The sequence below is a fragment of the Balaenoptera acutorostrata genome, chromosome 2 (genome assembly GCF_949987535.1).
Source record: "Balaenoptera acutorostrata chromosome 2, mBalAcu1.1, whole genome shotgun sequence".
Classification (NCBI taxonomy): Eukaryota; Metazoa; Chordata; class Mammalia; order Artiodactyla; family Balaenopteridae; genus Balaenoptera; species Balaenoptera acutorostrata.
In genome coordinates, this window is record NC_080065.1 from 185,209,451 (window position 1) to 185,226,799 (window position 17,349).

The following is a 17,349-nucleotide window of genomic DNA, read 5'->3' on the forward strand; positions in this document are numbered from 1 at the left end:
AGGAACTCCCCAGTCGTGACGACCACAGACGTCCCCAGACACGGCCAGGTGTCCCCTGGGGGCAGGATCACCAGGGTGAGACCCTGCTGTAGGGGGTCAAACTCATGTCTGAGCTGCCCCCGCTGCCATGGGAAGCACCACGTGGCCTGCTCTCCAGAATCAGAGCTGCAGCCTACAGGGAGAGGGTTCCAGGCCTTGTGGGCTGCAGCAGGGGCCCCCTTGGCCGGTTTCTGCGCGGGACCCCATAATTACATGTGTATCATATATGCTCTCTGTCAGGAAGGCGGGGACAGCAGAAGCCGTGACCTTCCGTGAGCAGAACGTTTTAAGGTTTTTAACTGTCTATCTTGGCAGTTCTTTCAGGAGAACAGCTTGTCCATGGAGAGAACTGATAACAATGTGCATTTCAACACACCCGAGACAGATCAGAAGCGGGTAACCAACCAGGAGAAAGAAACATGCTCTGGCTTGCGCGCTCGGTTGGAGTTTGCTCCCCACACCAGGGCCACTCTCTCAAGATAAAGGGCTCCAATAGGCGCTTTCAGCAGAAATGTTCGCAAACTCCCGGGAGAACAGGGGCTATCAGAAAAACACCCCGCTGTTGGGATGTCACGGAGTTCTGCATTCTCACCATGAGCGGGAGGGCTGGAGAAGTGCCTGAGAAATCGTTCTCAACTAAGAATCACCCCAGTCCGTGCAAAATCTTCTCATTTCCACCTTGGCCCCCTTTCAGGTGCTCAGTGGCCACCTGGGGCTCATGGCTACCATATTGGAAAGCCCAGCTCTCGCTCAAAGAACAACGGCACCTCCATAAGGAAAGCCAGCACCACGATGGCCCACACCAGAGCCCTGGCACAGCTGCCACGCTGTAGGGGCACTTGCTAAGCCCTTCCATGAGGCAGGAACCAACCGGCTGTGGTCCCGGCCCCTCAGAGCTTCCAAACCAACAGGAAAAACCACCCAGTGGGGCCCTAAACACATCCAAAGACAGAGTGAGAGAGGGACCAGTGAGGCAGGGGTCTCACCCGGGTGACCCTGCCCTCAGAGGACACTGGGTGATGCCTGGGGACATCTGTGGTTGCCACAACCGGGGGCTCAGGGAGGCTGCTCCACACCCCACAACGTCCAGGCCCTGATGTCAGCACTGCTGAGAGGGAGAGACCCCAAATGGGTCCACGATTCTCACAGACACATCAGTCCTGTGAGAGCTGGGGATTTTGCCCACCCTGCTCACTGGCGTCCCCCAGAGCCTGGCCTGGGCAGACAATGGGAAATCCTTGCTGAGGGGATGGAGGAAATCTTTGGGAGGGTCACCCCGTGCCTGGCCAGGCCGGGCAGCCACTGCCCAGGTGACTGTACTGGGAGGTGACACACGCCCGAGGGTGCTGCAGGGGACACTGGGCAGATTCCAAACGAGGAGGCTTTGAGGGTGGCTGCCTGGGGAAGCCCCCCAGGGCCCAGAGCCGCCGGCCCGGCTCCAGGCGACAGGGGAGAGAGTTACAGAAGCAAGACCCAGTCGTCACGGCGGGGTTGCCCACCCGCACCCTTTGGCCTTCATTCCCTGGTCCAGGCTCTGCTCCAGCCACTGGAGGGTGCTGGGGCCAGGGTGGGTTTGGGGGTGCAGGTGCCGTGAGCCCGCCAAGGTCACAGAGCCCGTGTTTTGTGCCTCCCTCTTACACCCAACAGACCCACAGAGGTCTGCAAGCGGGGGTGGGGGGTGTGTGGTATACGTGCCCAGAACAGGGTGACCATGGGACCCTGGGGGCTGAACCAGAATGTCTCGGAGAACGTGGACGGGTGGTCACGGGTCTCCAAGAGGGCCGAGGGGTTGACTGAAGACAGCTGGACGCCCCCTTGCACCCCCTGTACCCCCTCCATCAACATCCCTGCCTGGCTCAAGGCCGGCCCCGCCAGAGACCCCGCGGACTTTCACTGCCCCCTAGTGGCCGCCAGTGGGAACTGCAGCACTCTGGGGAATGTCTCCAGCCCCAGAACCCAAACTCTGGGTCCTCTTTTAGCCCTGGTGTCTGCAGAAATTGAGTGCAGCGGATCAGCGTGCTGTCACCAGGATGGGTGGGTTGCATGGTGACACACTGGCTTCCCTGGAAAGGCGGCGGCCCAGCAATAGGAGACCCCGCTGCCCGCCCCCGGTGCTGTGGGGAGCTAGATGTGAGGACACCTGCAGATGCTGAGCACAAGGCCTGGCAAACAGGATGCGCTCAGAGTGACTATGAGACTAAACAGCAATCAGGAAAAGCCCAGATCCCCCCTTCCAGGAGCACGTACAGGAGAGTAGGCTTCCTCGGAACAGAAAACCCCCGCAAGGCTGGTGGTGGGCAACCGCTCAGGGTACAATTCTGTCTCCCCCAGCGGTCTGTCACTGGGCACTGCTGAAAGGGAGGCTGGTCCTCCTCTGTGGGGGGCGTCCTGGGCACTGCAGGGTGTGGACCAGCATCCCTGCCCCCACCCCCTCGATGCCAGGAGCCCCCCAGTCATGACAACCATAGATGTCCCCTGACATGGCCCAGTGTCCCCTGAGTGGGGAGCAGGGGGTCAGAATCATGCCTGTGTGAGACCAACTAGCACAGCTGAATTTCAAATGGTGCAAGGATTTAAGGGTAAAATACACGATCCGAACAAAATGCAGGTGAACTGTCTTTTTATAATCTTGACATTTGGAGGAAGGCCACACAAAACACAAAGGAGAACGTGGGTGTGCGCGAGACGTTTCAGATGCCCGATGACAAAACCCACTGTGAGCAAAGTGCAAAGACACGCTCAGAAAAACATTCGCAGTGGACGGCGTACAGACAGAGAAATAGAATTTAAACTTATGACTGGGACTTCCCTGGCGGTCCAGTGGTTAAGACTCTGCACTTCCAATGCAGGGGGCAAGGGCTCGGTCCCCAGTCAGGGAACTGAGATCCCACATGCCGTGTGGCGGGGTAAAAAAAAAAAAAAATCACTGGGAGAGAAACCCCAACAGAAAGGACGCAGCTGGGCCATTCGCCTTAGAGAAACGGCTGCGCTCATGAAAAGGAGGCCCAGACGCAAGAGCTGAAATCACCTGGGCTTGTCAGGTTGGCCAGGATGTAAAACTGAACTTAGAAGGATAGGGAGACGCACCCTGGGATGGGAAATGGTGCGTTTCTGGAGGTCTTTGCGGCTGAAGGTCAAAATGTAAATGAGGGCTTCCCTGGTGGTGTAGTGGTTAAGAACCAGCTAACGCGGTACATTTTTCTTCCAGGGAGCGGAAGAAATCCGCCTACCAATGCAGGGGACACGGGTTCAAGCCCTGGCCCAGGAAGATCCCACATGCCGCGGAGCAGCTAAGCCCGTGCGCCACAACTACTGAGCCTGTGCTCTAGAGCCTGCGAGCCACAACTACTGGGCCCACGTGCCTAGAGCCTGTGTTCCACAACAAGAGAAGCCACCGCAATGAGGAGCCAGCACACCACAACGAAGAGTAGCCCTCTCTCACAGCAACTAAAGAAAGCCCGTGCACAGCAACCAGGACCCAATGCAGCCAAAAATAAATTAATTAATTAAAAAAAAAAAAAGAGAGTGAATTTCAAGTTGCATAGGAAATGTATAAACTATGATTTAAAAAAAAATGTAAATGAGAACACTCAGACTTAAATTCACAGACAAGGCAAACCTACTTCCAGGAATTTACCCCGAAGGACAACCAAGGATGTAGGAAGTCTGCACAAGGACATCCACCCCAGAATGTAGCAAAATTTAAAAAGAGAGAGAGAAAAAAAGAAAAACAGAAAAAGAAAATGAACACCCCCAAAAAAGCCCACTAATAAGACCAGTTAAATCAATTACAAAATTATTTTAAAAAGAAATAAATTACAATTCAAATGACAATGTCCTACTGTATAGCACAGGGAATATCTTGTGATAAACCATAATGGAAAAGAATATGAAAAGAGAATGTATATATAAGTATAACTGAATCACTTTGCTGTACCGCAGAAATTAACACAACACTGTCAATCAACTACACGTCAATAAATAAATTTTTTTAAATAAAATAAATTATAATTCATCTATAACATCCGGCTTCAGGAAAGAAGATGGAAATCTAGGTTTATGGATGAGGGAAGATGCCCATCAAGGGAATGCGTACATCAAACAGAAAAATCCTACTTCTCCAAAACCCCATGCAAGAGTGTAATTCAAAGAGAGATTCAGGAGGACACTCACTGAGGTGTCAGCAGTGGTCCTCGATGGGTGGGGGGTTTGGGGTGACTTACCTCTCCTTTGTCCTTGTCTAAATTCACTTTCTTTTTACAGGAAGTTGGTCAGATGTTAACACTACGGAGAAGGGCTGAGCGGGGCTAGCTCGTCCCGCACGCTGCGCAGACACATACCCCCTGCGCGACCTCCCCTGGCTCCGGGCCATTCTCCCCACTCCCCTCCTGTTTGGCGACTTTGTGAAACAGAGTTAACACTGTGAATCTGTTTGGGGCCTTGGCGGAGCATGACCCGGCCGGACGGAGCCCAGGGTTCCAATCTCAGCTTCTGGTCTTTGTCTGCATGGAAAGCCTCCCTCCCGAGCTGAGCTAAAAATATATACTTTTTAACTTTACTGAGGTTCACTTTACACAGCATAAAATTGGCCAGTTTGAAGGACACAACTCAAATATTCTTTAGTCAGTACACCAAGTTACGAGACCACCCCTACCCCTACCCCGCACAGTTCTGGACCCTCCCCTTCGCCCTGGAAGACGCCTGGTGCCCAAGTACAGTTCTTCCCCATTCCCACCCCAGCCCCTGGTAACCCCGAGTCACCTTTCTGTCCCTACACATTTGCCTTTTCTGGAAATCTCATCTAAATGGAATCATTTAGTGTCTGCCTTCTTGTCTAACATGTTTTCTTTTATACAAACACACACACACACACAGAAAGAGAATATATGTTATAAAGATGTCAGATCTCCCTCAAATTTCTTGCTAAATTGAACACAACCTGAATCAAAGATTCATCTGTATATTTGTTAGAAACCGGAAGTTTATTCCAAAGACGGCCTGAAAGAGGAAACTCCACGCAAGTAGCAAAGACATTTGTGACAGAATCAGAGGAGCACGGAGTGTGGTCCCTGCCCCGCAGGGAAACAGGCCTGACAATTACAGTCAACGAACCAGGCAGGCCATGGGGCAACCTCATTCATTCTCATGCTATTTCCTCTTCAAACATCACAGAAGCTACTCAAAGTCCTCTTGGGAACAAGACCAGAAACAAACAAGTGAGTAAGAGTTAAGAGACCAGGACTGAGCTTTATGTCGCTCCTGACTTAATCTTCCTGAGGCCTTCGCCACATTTCCCGACCTGTTGTCCCACTGGGGTGGGTGACGGGCTTCAGATATCTGTCGCACCCCACAACTTAGCTCTGCTCTGGCCGATGGCCATCGACGGGTCACCCTCCAGGCAAACGGGAAATGGAGTGAAGCACCGTACACCCCAATTAAGCCTCCTGAAGAGGAAGCTAAGAGCTGGGAAGCGGGTGGCACTGACGGGCCCGCGCCGCTCTGCGCCCACCCTGGGTGCGCTAGGACCCACCCCGCGGGCCCCACGTCTCCCTGCTCTGTCCCCCTGCTCCTGGAGCCAAGGGCAGAAGACGTTCCCTGTGGGTCCCGTGCCCTCTTGATGGATAAGACGAGCCCTCAGAAACGAGCAGAGCTGGGAAGATGCAGGCGTGCACGGCGAGGACGCCGCCTAGACAGCAAACCCCGACCTCTTAACTCATCCTGGCTCTGAACCGCCAACCAAGGCCTGTGCGAACACTGAACGTGGAGAAAAGAAAAACCTCAGGACACCGACCTGTGCTGGAGGCCTGGCTGTCTTCAGCGCCGAGGTTCAGGAACCCAATGTCCGCTCCCTGGAAGAAAAATGTACCGCGTTAGCTGAGCATGATTTGCCCTGAAATGCCGGGTGGGTGTTAGCAGTGTCCGCATGGAAGAGTCGTGCACCTGTGAATAGACATAAAAATTGCTCTGGGAGCCTGGCCTTCTGGTTACTCTGCCGGACGTTGAGGACGGCACAGATAGGATGCTTCAAAATGCAGAGAGGGTAAATGTAACGAAGGCAATTTGCCAGAAAGATTTGCTAGTGATTTACAATGTTATCCCTGATGAAGTTTTCACATGTTCCAAAACCGAATTGGATGAAAGGGCTGGATGTTCACATGACCTTTGATGGTTTATAAAAGATGTTCACCTGTAGCATTTGACCCCCAAGGTCCCCTGGGAGGAAGGGGAGGGGGCTGAGCCAACCCCCTGACCAAGGGTGCCCCAGAGTGCCCAGCTCACCGGGGGTTTCCCTGAGGCATGTGACCAACTAAATGCAAGGTGGGATCCTGGAGGGGGTCCTGGGGCAGAAAAAAGACATTAGGGAAAAGTAGTGAAATCTGAATAAAGAATAGATTGAGGTCACAGAAATGTACCCACGTCCACCTCTTGGTTGTCACAAACGCACTGCTTATGAATGACGTGACCACTGGGAGAAATTAGGTGATGGGTAGACAGGAACTCTCATTGAAACACCTCTAAAAATCTAAAATTATTCTAAAACGTTTATTTTAAAAAAAACTCAATTAAAAAATTTAGGGGGCTTCCCTGGTGGCGCAGTGGTTGAGAATCTGCCTGCCAATGCAGGGGACACGGGTTCGAGCCCTGGTCTGGGAAGATCCCACGTGCCGCGGAGCAACTAGGCCCGTGAGCCACAATTACTGAGCCTGCGTGTCTGGAGCCTGTGCTCCGCAACAAGAGAGGCCGCAATAATGAGAGGCCCGCGCACCGCAATGAAGAGTGGCCCCCACTTGCCGCAACTAGAGAAAGCCCTCACACAGAAACAAAGACCCAACACAGCCATAAATAAATAAATAAAGAATCCTGGTCAAAAAAGGTGATGATTTAAAAAAAAAAAAAAATTTAGGGAGAGAATTCCCTGGCAGTCCAGTAGGTTAGGGCTCCACACTTCCAATGCAGAGGGCACGGGTTCGATCCCTGGTCGGGGAACTAAGATCCCACATGCTTCACAGCATGGCCAAAAAATAAATAAATAAATAAATTTTTAAAAGTATATAAAAATTTAGGGAACCCTCTTGCACTGTTGGTGGGAATGTAAATTGGTACAACCACTATGGAGAACAGTGTGGAGGTTCCTCAAACAATTAAAAGTAGGGTTGTCATATGATCCAGGAATCCCACTCCTGGGCATTTATCCAAAGAAAACTCTAATTTGAAAAGATACGTGCACCCCAACGTTCATAGCAGCACTATTTACATTAGCCAAGACATGGAAACAACCTACATGTTCATTGACAGATAAATGGATAAAGAAGATGTGGTACATATATACAATGGAATACTACTCAGCCATAAAGAAGAACGAAATAATGCCATATGCAGCAACATGGATGGACTTAGAGATTATCATACTAAGTGAAGTTAAGTCAGAAAGAGAAAAATACCATATGATGTCACTTATATGTGGAATCTAAAATATGGCACAAATGAACTTATTTACAAAACAGAAAGAGACTCAGATTTTGAAAACAAACTTTGGGTTTGTTTACCAAAGGGGAAAGGTGAGGAGGAGGGATAAATTAGGAGGTTGGGATTAACATACACACACTACTATATATAAAATAGATAACCAACAAGGACCTACTGTATAGCACAGGGAACTCTACTCAATACTCTGTAATAACCTACATGGGAAAAGAATCTGAAAAAGAATAGATACATGTATATGTATAACTGAACCACTTTGTTGTACACCTGAAACTAACACAACATTGTAAATCAACTATACCCCAATATGAAAATTTAAAGTTAAAAATGATTAAAAAGGGCTTCCCCGGTGGCGCAGTGGTTGAGAATCTGCCTGCCAATGCAGGGGATGAGGGTTCGAGCCCTGGTCTGGGAAGATCCCACATGCCGCGGAGCAACTAGGCCCGTGAGCCACAATTACTGAGCCTGCGCGTCTGGAGCCCGTGCTCCGCAACAAGAGAAGGCCGCGACTCTGAGAGGCCCGCGCACCGCGATGAAGAGTGGCCCCTGCTCTCTGCAACTAGAGAAAGCCCTCGCACAGAAACGAAGACCCAACACACCCAAAAATAAATAAATTAATTAATTAATTTTAAAAAAATGATTAAAAAAAAAAAAAGGGGCTTCCCTGGTGGCACAGTGGATAAGAATCTGCCTGCCAATGCAGGGGACACAAGTTCGATCCCTGATCCAGGAAGATCCCACATGCTGCAGAGCAGCTAAGCCCATGTACCACAAGTACTGTGCCCACGCTCTAGAGCCTGCGAGCCACAACTACTGAGCCCACATGCCACAACTACTGAAGCCTGCATGCCTAGAGCCCATGCTCCACAACAAGAGAAGCCACCGCAATGAGAAGCCTGCGCACCGCAATGAAGAGTAGCCCCCGCTCGCTGCAACTAGAGAAAGCCAGCGTGCAGCAACGAAGACTCAACACAGCCAAAAATAAATAAAATTTTTAAAATTTAAAAAATGATTAAAAAATAAAAATTTAAATGCTGGTTCCCTTTCTCTGAGTTGAAGCTAATTTGTTGCCAATCAAAGGCCAGGATGGAGAACCGACATCCACACCGTCACCTGCAGGTGGCGCTGTGGCCTCAGGAACGTCCTCTGGGCTCCGGGAGCGGCTAGAATCTCCTCCAGCAGCAGGATTTGCTCTACCGGGCCCGCCGCTTAGGATTGGAACTGCTCTGGCCACTGAGGCCAGAGGGGCGCCCTGGAGAGCGCGGAGGGCCGGGCAGCAGTGGACCGCAGGCGTGAGAGATGCGAGGGCCAGAGCAACATGCCCACAGACCTGGAGGCCGAGACTCGCCTCAACGCTGCAGGGACTGTCTATGCCTCCGATCCTTCAACTTTTTGTTTTTTGAATCAATGAAAGACTCACGACAAGTTGGAAACTAGTAAGAGGGGTCCCGGTCACCCTTCACCCGGCCCCCCCCAATGGCGGCTCCTTACGCAACTAGGGGACATTAGCCAAACCTGGAGACGGTGACTGATAAACCAGGCACCTTTTTTCTTAGTCTTATTGAGATATAATTCTCATGCCACACAATTTGCATAAAGTGGACAATTCAGTCGTCTTTCTGTACATTCACAAAGTTGTGTGACCATCACCACAACCAATATTTGAACATTCTCATCCCCCCAAGAGGAGACCCCGTCCCCATGAGCAGTCACCCCCATCCCCCTCCCCAGCCCCTGACAACGACGAACCCACTCTCTGTGTCTGCGGATCTGCCTGTTCTGGACGTTTCCCATCAATGGAATCACACCCTGTGTGTCCTTCTGCGTCTGGCTTCTCTCACTGAGCATCGCGGTCTCGGGGTCCATCCACGTGGTAGCGAGTGTCGGGGGCTTCACCCCTTTTCACGGCTAAGTGATGTTCCCGTGTGTGGAGGGACACAGTGGGTGCATCCATCGTCCGCCGATGGACGTTCGGGCTGTTTCCACTTCTGGCTACTGTGAATCACGCTGCTGTGAACACGGGCAGCTTCTGAATCATCGTTGAGATGGTGTCTCTCCCTCTGCTCTCGCATCTACCATCTGCAAAGCTCCCCACGCCCCAGCCCTCTAACGCCCGCTGCGGGCTGTCCTCTAGTCCTTGGAGCTGGACTTGGGCAGTGAGGTGACCACCACAGAGCCTCCACCCCGGCTGTGCTCAGTCCAGACTGGCTTAGACCGGAGCAGAGAAGGGCGAGGACGAAACTCGTGCCCACAGGAACACGTCCCCGGGGCTCACAGACAGCAGGCTGCGAGGCGCACCAGCTGGCGCCAGGCTGTCCCGTGATCTTCACTGACAAAGATGCTAGGCTTTCACTTCCCCATCAGCGTGGACCCCGAGCCCCCCGTGAGGGGCCAGCAGTGCATCGAGGAGGCGAGGCCCTCAGGAGGACCTGCTATGGAATCCGCAGAGCTGGCGGCAAAATGAGAATGCGGGACCCCTTGCTCAAAAATTATTACAGGGGCTTCCCTGGTGGCGCAGTGGTTGAGAATCTGCCTGCCAATGCAGGGGACACGGGTTCGAGCCCTGGTCCGGGAAGATCCCACATGCCGCGGAGCAAATGGGCCCGTGAGCCACAACTACTGAGCCTGCGCGTCTGGAGCCTGTGCTCCGCAACAAGAGAGGCCGCGATAGTGAGAGGCCCGCGCACCGCGATGAAGAGTGGCCCCCGCTTGCCGCAACTAGAGAAAGTCCTCGCACAGAAACGAAGACCCAATACAGCCATAAATAAATAAATAAATAAATAAATAAATAAATAAATAAAATTAAAAAAAAAAAACTATTACAAATTTCAGGACGGTGACAGCAGAGCCCTGGGGTGCAGACAGGGTTGCATGAAGCCGGGCCTGCCGACCCCCCGCACACCCTGCCCTCAGAACTGCCGACGAGGCAGGGTCGGTAAATCTCAGACACAGACAACGAAAACGCCAGGTGCAAGGTGCCCAGCGCTGTAAGGGAGAAATAAATCACTGGAGGGAAGCAGACAGAACTTAAAAGGGTGGTAATCAGGGCCCTGCATGGATAGGACATTCGTCCACTCTTGTCATGGGCAGGACTTTTTTTCTTTTTTTTTTGGCTGTGCCGCCCGGCTTGCAAAATCTTAGTTCCCCAACCATGGATCGAACCTGTGCCCCCGGCAGTGGAAGCGCAGGGTCCTAACCCCTGGACCGCCGGAAGTCCCTGGGCAGCACTTCTTATGACCTGTGAGCCCCACCTCATCCACACGCTTTCCTTTTCTTTTCCTTTTTTAAAAATTGAGACAGAATTCACCTACTATAAAATTCACCCTTTTAGTGTCCAGTTCAGACTTCCCTGATGGCGCAGTGGTTAAGAATCCACCTGCTAATGCAGGGGACACGGGTTCGAGCCCTGGTCCGGGAAGATCCCACATGCCGTGGAGCAACTAAGCCCGTGCACCACAACTACTGAGCCTGCACTCTAGAGCCTGCGAGCCACACTACTGAAGCCCGCGCACCTAGAGCCCATGCTCCGCAACAAGAGAAGCCACCGCAATGAGAAGCCCGTGCACCGCAACGAAGGGTAGCCCCCACTCGCCACAACTAGAGAAAGCCTGTGCGCAGCAACGAAGACCCAATGCAGCCAAAAATAAATAAATAAATAAATTTATAAATAAATAAAGTGTCCAGTTCAGTGGCTTTTAGGAGATTCACAGGGTTGTGCAATCATCGCACTAATCCCGGGACACTGTCCTCCCCCCTGAAGACACCTGGTGCCCATCAGCATCACATGGTTCAAAGCTGAGTCTGCCCCGAGAAAGGCGAGATCCCAGACTGCAGGAATAGCGTGTGCTCTGCTCACCACGGCAGCTCACACTGCTGTCACCGCCGGCCCACAGGAGGTGCTCGCTAGTTCTGGGGATTCTGCACAATCCGGTCGGTGCCAAGGGCACAGACTGGAGAGCCCTGTGGATCTGGGGTGAGCGGGCCAGCCCCACACAGCTGGGTGGTGTTAGGCGAGGCCCACTCCTGTCATCAAGTTCCATGAGACTGTCACCTGCATTTTTTTGTAATTCTTTTTGCTTTAATTGAAGTATACTTGATTTACAATATCATGTTAGTTTTCAGGTACACAGCATAGTACAGACATACTGTGATTCAGTTATACATACACACACACATACATATATTCTTTTTCAGATTCTTTCCCCTTATAGGTTATTACAAAATATTGAGTTCCCTGTGCTATACAGTAGGTCCTTGTTGGTTATTTATTTTATACATAGTAAGTAGTGTGTATATGTCAATCCCAACCTCCTAATTTATCCTTTCCCCCACCCACCTTTCCTCTTTGGTAACCATAAGTTTTAGGAAATAAGTTCATCTGCATCCTTTTTTTTTAGATTCCACATATAAGTGATATCACATGATATTTGTCTTTCTCTGTCTGGCTTATTTCACTTAGTATGATAATTTCTAGGTTCACCCATGTTGTTACATATTGCATTATTTCATTGTTTTTTATGACTGAGTAATATTCCATTGTGTATATGTTCCACATCCTCTTTCTCAATTCCTCTGTCCACGGATATTTAGGCTGCTTCCATGTCTTGGCTATTGTAAATAGTGCTGCTATGAACACTGGGGTGCATCTGTCTTTTTGAATAATGGTTTCCTCTGGATATATTCCCAGAAGTGGGATTACTGGATCATATGGTAACTCTATTTTTAGTTGTTTAAGGAACCTCCATACTGTTCTCCATAGTGGCTGCACCAACTTACATTCCCACCAACAGTGTAGGAGGGTTCCCTTTTCTCCACACCCCCTCCAGTATTTATTGTTTGTAGATTTTTTTGACAATGGCCATTCTGACTGGTGTAAGGTGATTCCTCATTGTAGTCTTGATTTGCATTTCTCTAATAATTAGCGACTTTGAGCATCTTTTCATATGTCTTTTGGCCATCAACCTCCATCTTGCTAGCAGACTGTCACCTTCTCAGCGTGCACGCTCTGGTGAAGCAATTGGCTGTGTCAGAGAGGCCCACGTGGCAGGGGACTGAGGGTGGCCTCCAGCACAGCCAAAGAACCAAGGCCCCACAGGAGCTGAATCCTGCCTACAACCATACGAACTTGGAAGCAGCAACTTCTCCAGTTGACCCTTCCTATGAGACCCCAGCCCCAGCCGACACCTTGACTGTAATCAGTGAGAGAGAGGCCCTGAACAGAGGACCCAGCTAAACCAAACCCAGATTCCTGACCCACAGAAACTGTGAGATAATAAAAGTGTGTTGTCAAGCCACTAAGTTTGTAGTGATTTGTTACACAGCACTAGCTAACTAATACAATAGGAGACTATTTAAATAAATCATACAGCAGAATAATAGTTTCTGAACATATACGTGCCAGTCTCTGTGCTGAGTTTTATATATATACACACACACACATATATATATATACATCCACTCATTTATATATATATATATATATATATGCTCATTTAATTATCCTAACAAATATTATAATTCACTTCTTATGAAGGAAGAAATGGAGTCACAGAGGAAGAAAGTAAGTTGCTCAAGGTCACGTGTGAGCACAACCAGGCCTTAAAGGCAGGTCGGACAGACCCCAGGCATGAATTCCTAATCATTTCCCAATACTGGACAGGCGGATGAGAAATATTAGATAAAGGTGAAATGATAAACAAGAGCAGGGGTTGCCAAGCTCCGGCCCATGGGCCAAATCCAGCCCACTGCTTGCTTTTGTAAATAAAGTTTTATTGGCACACAGCCACTCCTCTTCATTTCTGGATCGTCTGAGCCTGCTTCTGTGCTACAACCGCAGAATTGGGTAGTTGCCACAGAGAGTACGAGGCCTGCAAAGCCAAATATACACACTCTGGACTTTACAGAATGAGTTTGAAAACCCCTGAACCAGAGTTAGATTCCAGAGGGCTCTGCAGGCCAGGAACAGAGAAATCCTAAAGTTTCTGAGCAGAGAGAAACACTGCAAAAACCACGGTGGTGCATCTCATGTCCTGGAATCCTCCAGCGGGGAGGTCCCAAACGTGAAGCAGTGTCACACTAACTGATTAATCGTCATCTTCAAAGTTACAAAATAATAACGCTCGTAATAAAAAGAGAAACGAGGAGAAGGCACATGCAGCTTCAAGGCAAAGTCCTAGCTGGTTCTGAGTCACGACTTTGGCGTTTCACGTCTTGCTTCAGAAGGACTTCCCTGCAACTAAGGAGCCTGCCTGCCGCAATTAAGACCTGGTGCAACCAAATAAATAAATAAATATTTTTTAAAAAAAGGACCTCCCTAATTCCCCAAATTTTCCTTTTAAAAATCTTTCATTTTGGAATAATTGTGGATTTAGAGAAAAGTTGCGAAGCTAGTACAGAGCGTTCCCAAACATCCCCACTTGGCTTCCCTCATGTTAACACCTTAGAGCAGAGGTCGGCCAACCTTTCCATAAAGGACCAGATGTTCACTATTCAGGATTTGTGAGCTCCAGACTCTCTGCTGCATATTCCTGTTTGTTCGTTTCAACCCTTTAAAAATGTAAAAGGCACTTAGCTCCTAAGCTGTATAAAAATAGGCCAAGGATAAACAGTATGCTGCATCCATACAGTGGAATATTATTCAGCCTTGTAAAGGAAGAAGGTTCTGACACCTGCTGCAACACGGATGAACCTCGAGGACATGATGCTCAAGGAGCCAGACAGAGAAGGACAAATACTGTCTGATTCCACTCACCTGAGGTCCCTAGAGGAGTCACATCCATAGAGACAGGAAGTAGATGGTGGGGACCAGGGGCTGGGGAGTCAGTGTTTCATGGGGACAGAGCTTCAGTTTGGGAAGATGAGAAAGTTCTGGAGATGGGTGGTGGGGATGGCTGCACAACAGTGTGAATGTGCTTAGAGCCGCTGAGCTGCACACTTAAAAATGGTGAAGATGGTAAATTTTATATTATGTATATTTTACAGAATAAAAATTAATTAATTATAATTTAAATAGCTAATTAATACAATTTTAAAAACAGGCCAGTGTAGGCTGGATTTGACCCCCAGGCTCATTTGCCAACCTCTGATGTCCATCACCACGGTACACGTTTGTCACCACCAAGAAGCCAACACTGGTACATTACTACCAACTCCACACTTTATGGAGATGTCACTGGTTTCTCCACAAATGTCCCTCTCCGGTCCCAGAATCCCATCCAGATCCCACAGTGCATTTAGGCACCTCCCTTTTCTTGAACTGAGTTCTCTCTGGAGCCTCGTTTTAGGAAAATCTAGAGCCTCCGGGCCACTCTGAAAGAAAGGTCAAATGAAGGAGGGGTGGCAATGAGGAAAGCTGGCGGTCGCCGCTCGGGGCCTGGTGTGCGCACACTGCCCTAGGGGTGTCGCGTTGGGTCACGGGAGCAGCACATCAGGTGCCAGGCGGGACCACCACCAACACCGGCCATGTGGCCACCCCGGAGCTCGGGAGACCTCACAGCCAGGAAGGGGCCACTGCAGCACGTCTCTCCCGCTAATCTCCGTGCGGATGGACGCGAGCTTCCCGTTCTCCGGGCACAGACCCAGCAGTGGAACCTCGGGGTCATTTGGCCAGTCCACACGGGACTTTCTGAGGAACTGCTGGACTGTTCTCCAAAGCGGCTGGTCCATTTTTCCTTCTCGCCCCTTCTCGGCCAGGTACTCAAAAATCATAGTACTGCTTTTATTTAATTATTTCTTTGTTTGTTTAAAATCTTTATTTTATTATTTTATTTTTATGACATTTTTAATTCTTATCTCATTATTTTATTATTTAAAAATTATTTTTATCTTCTTTCATTACGTATTATTTTTATTATTTAAAAACGTTCATAGCAGCACTATACACAGTAGCCAAAACATGGAAACAACCTAAATGTCCATCAACAGATGAATGGATAAAGAAGATGTGGTGTATATATACAGGAATACTATTCAGCCATAAAAAAAGAATGAGGGACTTCCCTGGTGGTCCAGTGGTTAAGAATCCGCCTTCCAATGCAGGGGATGCACGTTCGATCCCTGGTCTGGCAACTAAGATCCTACCGGCCATGGGGCAACTAAGCCCGTGTGCCGCAACTACAGAGCCCACGCACTCTGGAGCCTGCACAGCACAACTAGAAAGAAGCCTGCATGCCACAACTAAGACCCGATGCAGGTAAAAATAAATACATAAATATTTTAAAAATAAGAAAGAGGGCTTCCCTGGTGGCGCAGTGGTTGAGAATCTGCCTGCTAATGCAGGGGACACGGGTTCGAGCCCTGGTCTGGGAAGATCCCACATGCCACGGAGCAGCTGGGCCCGTGAGCCACAATTGCTGAGCCTGCGCGTCTGGAGCCTGTGCCCCGCGACGGGAGGGGCCGCGATAGAGAAAGGCCCGCGCACCGCGATGAAGAGCGGTCCCCGCACCGCGATGAAGAGTGGCCCCCGCTTGCCGCAACTGGAGAAAGCCCTCGCACGAACCGAAGACCCAACACAGCCAAAAATAAATAAATAAATAAATAAATAAGAAAATCCTTAAAAAAAAAAAAAAAAAAAAAAAAAAAATAAGAAAGAAATAATGCCATTTGCAGCAACATGGATGCAACTAGAGATTTTCATACTAAGTGAAGTAAGTCAGACAAAGACAAATATTATATGATATCACTTACATAAAATATGATACAAATGAACATATTTACAAAACAGAAACAGACTCACAGACAGAAACAAACTTATGGTTACCAAAGGGGATGGGGGGTGGTGGAGAGATAACTTAGCAGTATGGAATTAGCAGATACTACTACATATAAAATAGATACACAAGGACCGACTGTATAGCACAGGGAACTATATTCAGTATCTTGTAATAAAGTACAATGGAAAAGAATCTGAAGCTGTACACCTGAAACTAGCACAATATTGTAAATCAACTATAGTTTAATAAGTAAAATTTTTAAAAAAAGAACAACAGTAGTATTTGGTATGTGTGAAGAACATATCTACAAAAGTGTGATTTCTGTTCACTGCACAGATTCCATGGTGATTTTCTGTCTTTACAAACTGTTCCCTGATCTGGCAAAGAAAATTGCCTCGACATGAATAAATAAGTATTCGTTCATTAGCTGTGCTTAATTAACACAAATAAGACTGATGAACCCCCCAAAATTATTTTTATCTTCTTTCATAATTATTCATTATTTTATTTTTTTCCTTATTCTATTCGTTTTATTGGAATAATTCATTATTACTACTTCATTTTCTGATTATTATTGTGTGTATGGGTCTGGCCTGTCTAGTCTTGGAAGGTCAGGTAATGAACCTTCGGGCAATTTTGACCGAGTGGAGGGTAGGAACTAGGAACCCTCTCCGTTTTCGTAGCGGATGGAGCTCTCTGATTTGAAGAGGTTTGTACCTGATGCGGGGTGGGTTCCTGCTTGAACACCCAGGAGGCTGATGCCGACAGGGACCTCCACCCATCCAAGGTCATATGGGTGTGGCAGCCCCACCTCTCGTGTGGGGTGTTCCAGGAAAATGCTTTTTCTTTCCTTTTTTTAATTGTTGTTTTTCACTTCGCACCTAATGCAATAGGAGCTGGAGACCAACACCTGCGCTTCTTAATTCCCGATTCGCTGAGCCCGAGGGGCCCTCAAGCATCTCAGCAGGACCCAGATGGAAAAGCACAGGACCTTTCGCAACGCGGCCGCAGGGAGGTGCACTGGTGTGACCGCCTCGTAGGCCAGACGTTCATCCCCATCTCAGGGGCCTTAACTTATCCCCATCTGCAGAGTCGCTTTTACCACATAAGGTGA

The 17,349-nt window shown here is 49.1% G+C and overlaps 1 protein-coding gene across 2 annotated transcripts in view; it reads right to left on the minus strand.

The window, feature by feature from the left end:
* The window catches only part of GNG7 (G protein subunit gamma 7), a 156,972-nt gene that overhangs the window by 102,245 nt on the left and 37,378 nt on the right, over positions 1–17,349 (minus strand). For both annotated transcript variants that reach the window (XR_009007137.1, XM_057540579.1), the window contains exon 2: positions 5,831–5,888. The gene's annotated coding sequence lies outside the window, so the exon portion shown is untranslated. The remainder of the gene's footprint in view (positions 1–5,830; positions 5,889–17,349) is intronic.